A 9,322-nucleotide genomic window follows, 5' to 3' on the forward strand; every position below is an offset into this window, starting at 1 on the left:
CCTGGTATATAGGATGCGCATCTAGGACCGTATTCTGAAACGATCCACTTCAGTTATACTATCGCCTTGGCTAACGGCGCGCGCTGGTTGGGTGATTTAGCAAAATTTGATGAGTTGGGGCTGGCTGGTTGAGCACGACGTCATTCAATTTTGCTCAACCAGCCAATCAGCGCGCGCCTGACGGAGATATTGTCGCCGCGGCGATACTATCGCCGAAGTAGATCGTTTCAGAATACGGCCCCTAGTATGCGGCATTTGTTTGCAGCGCCTGTATCAGAAGGGAAGTAATAATAGGACAGGAAGACAACGTTTTGCGTTATTTATTGCCTCTCGTTTACGTAGCCAACATATTTGTGACTTTGTCGTCACAGTCCCGACGTGAAGTGGTCATGACCGCAATGATGCTATATATATATATATATATATATATATATGTGTGTGTGTGTGTGTGTGTGTGTGTGTGTGTGTGTGTGTGTGTGTGTGTGTGTGTGTGTGTGTGTGTGTGTGTGTGTGTGTGTGTGTGTGTGTGTGTGTGTGTGTGTGTGGCGTTCCAACGCTTTGAACACAGTTTTTAATTACCGCAGTAACATTCAAGGCTTGGCCTCGTACGGAAATGGATGGGCAGGTTGTTAACTAAATGCCCGCGCAATTTAAAAAACATAACGAACAGTCCTTCGGGTGAACGAAACCAACTGCGCATGGTTAGCGCTTGTCTGTTCCGCCAGAATTTTGTTCGTCGCGAACATTAATTTCAGTGTGTGTAAACAAAGAGAACACGCGCAAAGAAAAGAAAAACATAAATTGCAGGACCAAACAATATAGTCATCCCAATTGAAAAGTTCGCTACGTTGAAGTAGGAACTACACAAAGGCGTTTGTTAAAAACGCGGCTTTGCTGTTATTCAGCACCCATTAAAACTTTCTATTCAGCACGTCATTTACAAGATGCACATAGCTCCAAAATTGATCAATAAGTATTACATGGTTAAATATGCTAGGGTAATAAATGTTTTGACTAAACAGAGGTGGTAATTAATCTATAGTAATTTGGTTGCATTTGCGTATAGCTGTCCTTTATTCTCAAAATCACGTGAACGTCAAGATGGTATAACCTGTATATACAATTTCGTTGAATACGGACAGACAAATTAGCATGTGGCAATCTAAAGTAGATAGATACCAGTGCGGGCCGACAGCTTACGATCTGGTGTATTTAGCGTAATGCTAAATGAGAAAAAAAAAATCCTCCACAGCGCCTCTTTAATATTGATACGGAAGAGCCGGCAAAGTGTGAATGCACTGTATAGGAGGAAGACGACGTGTTCACTTTTCCTTAATGACTTGCGCAATTCTGGTCGATTCCAAGACATCACGCATTAGGGAAGATGTTGTCATTGTTCTTTAACAGCTGTAATTACGACTTAGTCACTGTGATCCGCTTGACGAAACGTGAAGCAGAAAAATTTAACATCTTACTGAATTTATATTTGCGAATATAATCGTTTTAACGAAACATAGATATGAGATGGGAACAAACTGTTCTTATATGTTGATAACTACGAACCATACTTATGTTAAACATGCTGTAGTACAATTTTAATTTCCAATGAAGCACCTATACAGCGCTGTTTCTTCTGCCATTTAATATTTTCTGACCTTAACTTACGTGTAGCGCAAATGGTCGCGGTCTGCTTTGTGGAAGACTGTCGCCACCACCATTTCCTTTATCACATATAATCTATCATTTGCAGACGTACAGGTATCGCTAGGTGCTGAAGATTTCATAACTGCCAACAATCCCGAATTTTTTGTGAGATTTACAAACTGGGGCTCGTTGAACTTTTTTTTTTCAGAAATGTTTCAAGTTTGTTGAAAAATGGGGTTGGACAAGAGTGCAGAAAAACGCGTACAAAATAAATTATGATGCTGCCTGCGCCAGCCACTTCTGGCAGCACAAGAAGCCATACGCCAGAGGAGTATTTGCTGCCAACAAACTTATTAAGACAAGGGCCTGAAGTAGGCGAAACCGGCAAGAGCAAAGTCGTTGAAAAGTCATCATGATAAAAAAAAAACTACGTGTTTCTTTCTCCGCTGTTCCAAGTCTGCTGCTGCTTCTGCGAGGCGTCTAGAAAGGTAAATGATCGTGACTAATGTGCGTATGTATCCCTCAGAAAGTCTGTTTTCAGGTAAAACTTTTTAAAAATGCGTGCCATATTTCCCTTCTCCTTGTCAAGTCCGCGGGGTTTTTTTTTTTTTTTTCCCGAATTTTAGAGTTCACACGTTGGCAGGTGCGAGCTTTAGGCGTGGTAGGCATGTTTTTCATTTAGGCTGCTGCAGCCTTAACGAGGACACGTGTGCGAATAGCCTTGATGTGATCTCAAGCAAGACGACAGCGGTCGAGCATGCAGAAGACCAGTGCGCCGTTACAATAGCAGAGAGTCGTGACGCCACAATGCAGTGCGAATAACCATGCGTGAATTTTATGCAACTGCTTACTCTCAGTGTTTTTTTTTTTTTTCGCGGGATTAATAGAAGGCGGTGGCTAAGGTCATTTGTGGGCGCTGCAGGGTTCTTTAACGGATGACACAAAGCTCTATTTACAACAGCTGCCGGAGACTTCCGAAAGCATCGCTAAACGCGCACCCGTGATTGTAATGAACGAATCTCTTTTGAATGGTCTCTTCCAATGGTCCATGTCTCTCTCTGCCTTACACGCGGGGATTACTATAGCGTTCATTTAGTAAGCCTTTAAAAAAATGTTCTGCACAGCATACGTACATTTCTCTAATCTTCTGGTTTCAGGAGTTCTTGTGACGTTAATTATTGCCCTTTCATTTTCTAAGTGTTCAAGAAATAAATCGGATTTTTTCTAAACACAAAGATAAGTCTCTGCGCACGTGCATATGCATTACGACTTGTGACATTTATAAAGCAACACTGTTGAAACCGATGGATTCGCTAAGTCACAAAGCCGTTTGAAGCCAGAAGGGCGCAGTTTAGGCAAATCCAATGTACTTGCCCAACGCTGCCATTCAGGCTGAACCGCCACACTCGCAGCTCCCGTGAACACTAGCGCTGGAGTTACCGCTGGTAACTTTTGGAGCAAACTTTATGCATGTGCATCGTGGCCTCTGAGATGCAATGTTCGCAAGGTACACCCGCGTAATCTCAGAGGCCACGATGCGTATACGTTGCCTCGAGGAATGTTATACCGGCACCCTCTCTACGAGCCTACACCGGCAGCTGGTACGAAGCAAAGCAGAAGTGAGTTCGGCTAGTCCCTGTTGTTGAGAACACTCGGAGACGCATAGTGCAGTGGCCATCTTTTGGGTTGACCACTTTTGAGGGATATCGCTTTCAGATAACGTTGACTGGCTAAGCGTGTCGTCCGAATGGCCCGTCGCTCCAGTGAGTCGTCAGGCCGGACACCGTGCCACGCGAAAGTGAAAGTATCCCGGAATATGCGTGAGTGTTCAATAATGACAGGCTCCGATGGCTCCTCGAGTGTCACGAAATAGTTCAGGCGACAAAGCTCTAAGCGACAAAGCTACGGTTTCCGCTGAAGGCAATCCTCACCTTCCGACTTTGTGGCGGCTGGGTCCCTACGGCGTATATTCCTGTAAATATTATAATGTAAACTTTTCTGCAGAGGAAGTCACACTAAGTCTTGTCTGTTCAGTGTGCATATTTGTTTCCTGTGTGCCGTCTGTTTTCTCAGTGGTTAAATCGCTGAAACATATCGTACCTAACTATATATAGTCAAGTATTCTTGTCTGAATAGGGTTCGTCTTGGATAGCGAGCGCTCATCAAGCACCGAAGAGCTCGAGGAGGGCTGTTGAAGGTGCTCATCGTGAGGGTGAGCAACCTTCAGTCTTTATTATGCAAATATTCGGAGTTATCGAAAGTTCCGTTGCATGGCCCAGCAGCCGCTGAAGTCAAGCGTGCTATGGCATTGAAACTTTTGATAGTTACTGACCGGGGAATGTTTGTCAGAGGTTGTTACTGAAACTTAATGCGCACAGATCATGTGAAACGGCCGAACCAGTTGACGAGCCTTAAGTGCGCCAGTAAGTAACGTTAATGTGTCGAGTGACACAGGTCATCGCCGACGAATTTTGGACGGCCGAAGCACTTCGGATCGTCATCGCGGCTGTGAAATGTTATTTCGTTGAACTTTAGCTTGTGTTGCTTGCTCGCGCCGCATAAGGCAGCTAATAGAAGCCGACTCACCTGTGCAGTCCGATCGTCCGCCCCAGTCTTTCATCACCGGCGCATCGCGAAGAACGTCACAAGCACGAAGGCACAGCAGAGCGAGCTCCGTTTCATCACCCCGGAGTCATCCAGTGGTCTTTTCACCGACACATGCTCTGAATCCTCTGACTGACCCTATCCTGAGCAACGACGCGTCCCTGTGTATATGTTCGCGCAAGATGCTCGCAGGTTGCTTGCTCTGCGGATGACGTCTGAATGCCGCCGAGTCAACCAAGGAAGCTTCGAAGTTCGGGGGTTCACCGCCCTGCAGAAGTCGTGAATGTGGGGGTCCGTGAGTCCGAAGACAGGCGCACTGCTCGAGCGATATTCCCGACACGCTCCTCGCACGCGACGTGTAGTATCCGTCGACGTCGTAGTTTAACTGGCAGCACCGTATAGAAGGCTGATGCGCAATTGAATGAGGCGTTCGCCGTCGGACGCTCGAGAAGTGGGACCCCGCCTTCTTTTCGCTTCGCTCGGCCTGGTACACACACACGCGCACAGCCGCAGGCTTCTCCCAGCCGAGCGTGACGAGGAGTCGCGGGGCCGTGCTCCTCTCGTCGACTCGTGCATTCATCCTCCACTCGGGCCCTCTCTTTACAGTTTCTGTGTCGTCCGCCAGGGGGAGGGAAGATGCATTGTCGCTCCCATTCTCTCTTAACGTCCAGCTGTAGCGCTGCCTAGCGACGCCACCGGATATCCTCCCTCCGTTGGTGTGCCGCCACGCGTTTCGCCTGCCGTACAAGTTTTGCCGCCTATGAAGGGGGGAGGAGGGGGGCGGTGACTCTCCTTTGTTTAGACTGCGTGTCCGCGTTCGCCCAGATCGCCGTCTTGATTCTGGGAGGGCTCCTCTCTCCTTTTCTGCAGTGGCAACCTCCTCCCGAGGACCATTGTTCGTCCCGGTGTAACGCTCGAGTCTTGCGCGGGGGCACAGCGAGAGCGCAACGGAAGGACAATTTGCTGTTAGCGTCGTACGTGCCTGCTCCGGTTTTTTAAAATGATCTCTCGCTCCTCTCTTCTTTTCCTCTAACGCCGTCTACCCGATCGCGTGTCTTTCTCACCCTCTTTCGTCGACACCATGTTCTCTGTCGCGTCTGTTGTTTTGGCGAAGCGGGGTAGATAACTTGTGCCGGGGATGCTTCTTTTTGCTTGCCCAGCCTGTCCGCGTTCTTCGCAAGCACGTAGCCGTGACGACGTTGCCATTCGTTTCCGAAAGGCGGTGGCGCTTCCTTACACATTGCCTCTGCAAAACCGTGCAGTTCCACGGAAGGCAAAGCTGGCTTCTGCTTCACCGTGGACGCGCTTTCATGGCCTGGGGCTGACGTTAGAATGATCCATCTCAGCTTGGCGCACGCGATGATGGACGACCGCTTAATATGATCGACAGTTTATGATCGATCATATCGACAGATATGATCGACAGTTTGATGCACCGGCAAATCGCGGCTTGTACCTAAGCGTGATCAGCTTCTCAAGTTCTGTTCCGGTGGTTCTATACTGGAAACTATCGAAATTCCGCCATTTTGACAGACCATTGTCAGAACTAGTCATTTTGGAATACCGAACTCACAAGCCGTTACAGCAGAACGCTAAAATACTGCATTGGTGCAATTCTCGCGGACAACAAACCTGCATGAACGACTGCCACTGCACTGACAGTCGTTAACTGATATCCAGTGTTGTAAGGGGTAATTGGAGATCGCAGGCGAGCCTTCGTCCTGCAGTGGACATACATATAGGCTGATGATGACGATGACGATCTAGTGTTGTGAACAGCAGTGATTATGGGTGTGTGTACTCTGTTTCCATCTATTTCCATCTTACATTTCTACGTCCCCCTCCCCCAAACCCCAGTGTAGGTAGCAAAACCGTTTTTTTTTTTCTTCCTGGTTAGCCTCCCTGCCTTTCCTTTCTTTCATCTGTCTCTCTCTCTCTCTCTTGTCAAATTCGCCATCGTGTCAGGTCCGATTGGCTCGGAAGGCTACGACGGCCCTCTGTGATAGGCTCAAAACGCCAACACAGCGGAATTCGACAATATGCATGGCGCTATGTGACAGGGTCCAGGCACGGCCACTTCGTCGCGAGCGGCCGTGGTCCAGGACAGCGGCTCCATGCTTTCTGCCTCGTTGAACGGTTTTAGCCGGCCAAACTAGAACTCGCTCCTATCCCCGTTGTTAGTAGCTCTTTCACCCTTCTCTCTCGTGGTGCTTTTCAGCCACTTAAGACGCTGCGCGAGCACTTCCAGTGAAGTTAATGCGCTTGCGCTTTGCCCAGGCGTTGCTCTCAATCTGCAGGGCGTTCCAAGTCGCCAACGAGCGCATTCATGTTCGGCTCGAAGTAAACGAAAAGGCAGGTTTATTTTTAGCGCAGGACGAATTACGTCCTTCGCCTTGTGAGCTTCCTTCTTCGTTACTGCGGATACACCACGACGACTTGTCGCTATGCTGCCGCTTGGCTGCGCGAAAGAAAATAAAGACAAAAAAGAACAAAAAGCAGTCCTGTGAACAAGTTAACGCGCGATCTTGCAGACACTACCGCAGATATAGTACATTTCTTCTTTTTTTTTAATGAGTTTGTTGAAGACAAAACAGAGTTTACATTATGGACGTAGCTAGCTGAATATAGCCGTAGGCAGGCTTGTGCTAGCACTCAATAGACTCGTCTTGCTTCTCTCGCCATTTTGTTTTTTGTTCTTTCTATGCCTCTGAGTAGATCCGTCTTTGATTGCGCTATCTTAATTTTAAACGACGACAACAGCAACAAATAACTCTGGGAGGAAGAGGAAGAAGAGTTTCTCTTGGCTAGCGTCAAGCATTACAATAATTCGCATAAAAGGAAGCGCTCTAAAGGGCCAGGCCTAGGTACAGAGGCTATCAATTTGTCAATCGGGGAAGAACATCATAAAATCTTCAATAAGAAACTTGCACTATACTCGCGAACAACTCTCTGTGACAATAAGCGGCAAGCTACAGGGGTGAATCCGAGCTTATGGGCGTGTCAGTTACTGCGCCAAGTATATATATAGACCGGGAAATTTTGGCAGTGCTCTCGCTTTTTGGAATAGATACTGAATCAGCGTAGCTTCCACGTGAGGCGGTCTCGCAATTCGCACAAACACGGATTGAATTCTGGGGTTTAACTTGCCAAAACCACGATTTGATTACGAGGCACGCCGTAGTGAGCGACTCCGGATTAATTTTGACCACCAGGGAATCTTTAACGTGCACCCCCAATGCACGGTACACAAACGCGGAAGAGAAAAGCGGGAAAATAAAAGGCAAATTTAACGCTAAGTAAATATTTTACCTATTTTTTGTCTTCGCCGGCTGAAATTAACGCGAATGAGGATGTGAAACTTTTTGTTTTTTTATGAGTGTTCTTACTTGTACGCGCTCTCATTTGATTGTGATTTGTCATTTCCGGTTTCTAATTTACTGCTCTGTTTCTGGCTGCCTACATTTGTATGTTCTTTGTAACCTAACAGGAAGTCCCCCTGACAGCGTGACTCTGGGGCTTCTGTATATAGTAACGTATGGGAAGCGATATTTGTAGAAAAAGAAAAGAAAGCTTCAATAAACCTTAAACCTGAAAAAAAGAAAAAAGATCATAAACATTCCTTAGCGGTTTCGCTCCCAATTTGATACAAACTTTTTTTCTCTCTCTCTCTCTATTTCTCCCCCAGGGCAGCTTTCCGAAAACACTCCGTAACACTGGAAAACCACAGCACCGTTTAGGGGGCAGTGCGGGACCTGCAGGGGCGTGATACTTTTCTTTTTGAGCTCGGTCACGCTCGGCTAACGGACCAGCATCGAGATACGCGTGTTTTTCCGTGGGGATTGTGTGCGTTTGGGGCACGATCTTACCTTTACGCAAGCGTTTATGGTCGGCTGATCGGGGTCGCTGGACGGCCCAGAATGCTCACTCGAAAGGATTATCACCACAGTGACCCATAATACGGGGTTCTTGCGCGCTCCACGAAGTGAAATAAGCCGGGAGAAAAATGCAAACGTTGCTGTGCTAACGTTCAGTAAAGCGATGCGACGGACCGTAGCATAGGTACCCCCGCAACCGCAAACCAGGAATAAACCATTCAGTATTATCCTTGATTGCCCTGTAAAACACGCCTTTTCTCGGCAGTGGTCCACAAGCGTCGTGATGCGTTCGGCGAGGCGAGCGATGTTCTGTGAGAGAGACCATTTTTTGCCCCCCTTACTACATTTAATATAGGTCACGTACACCACAGAGTTAACTTATAGCCTCCTGAGACCCCTTGTACAATATATTGCACATGGCCTTCAACGTTTTCTTTTTTTTAGAAATTCACTCGGAAGTGATTACACAAAATGTTAATTCTGAGTATGAAGTATGGTGCAAGTGTGACTGTAAAGAAGTGGTTTACTCATATTCTTGTCATCCGCTTTCGAGAAATTTGACACTCAACTGATCTAGACCTCTGCGTCGTCCCAGACGGCCGAAAGCAGCCTTGTGGTGTGTTTCGAAATCACTGAGATCGCGGGAAAATACCAGACGCGGCAGCAACATGGCAATGTACTACACCTAGTTCCGTCTTCAGCTCTGCGTTTAAGCAATGAAATGCACTTTTTACCATAGCAAACATGATGAGATTGAGACATGGACACATACATGGAGACGCAGCTTTTGGCATCTAACCGTGGCATATAAAAGTTAAAAATTGTTTTTCAAGTTCGTAACATAACAGTTGGCAGTAAAAACCACCTTGAAGAGCGATTGTGTTCCATAGTTGTGTTCCGGACTCGGGCGGATAGGAATGTGCTTGCCAGACGGACTTGTTCAGCGAATCTTTAATCCACAAGCGTTGACTGGAACCACCTTCCTATACTTTCATCGCTTGCATCCCGGACTGTAACAACTTCAAATCTGCTGTTTGCCATTGCTTTCTGTTAAATATGAAATCTTTACATGAGAAGTGGGATGAACAGTGTTGGTGGTGTCATGTAGGGCTGCCCTTAGAATTTGTGCTATACGAGCATTTCGAAAAGTGAAGTTCCGAGCTGTGTATTATCACGTTGAATTTCTGGGGTTCTTCTGT

The sequence above is a fragment of the Dermacentor silvarum genome, chromosome 7, assembly GCF_013339745.2.
Source record: "Dermacentor silvarum isolate Dsil-2018 chromosome 7, BIME_Dsil_1.4, whole genome shotgun sequence".
In the NCBI taxonomy this organism is placed as follows: domain Eukaryota; kingdom Metazoa; phylum Arthropoda; class Arachnida; order Ixodida; family Ixodidae; genus Dermacentor; species Dermacentor silvarum.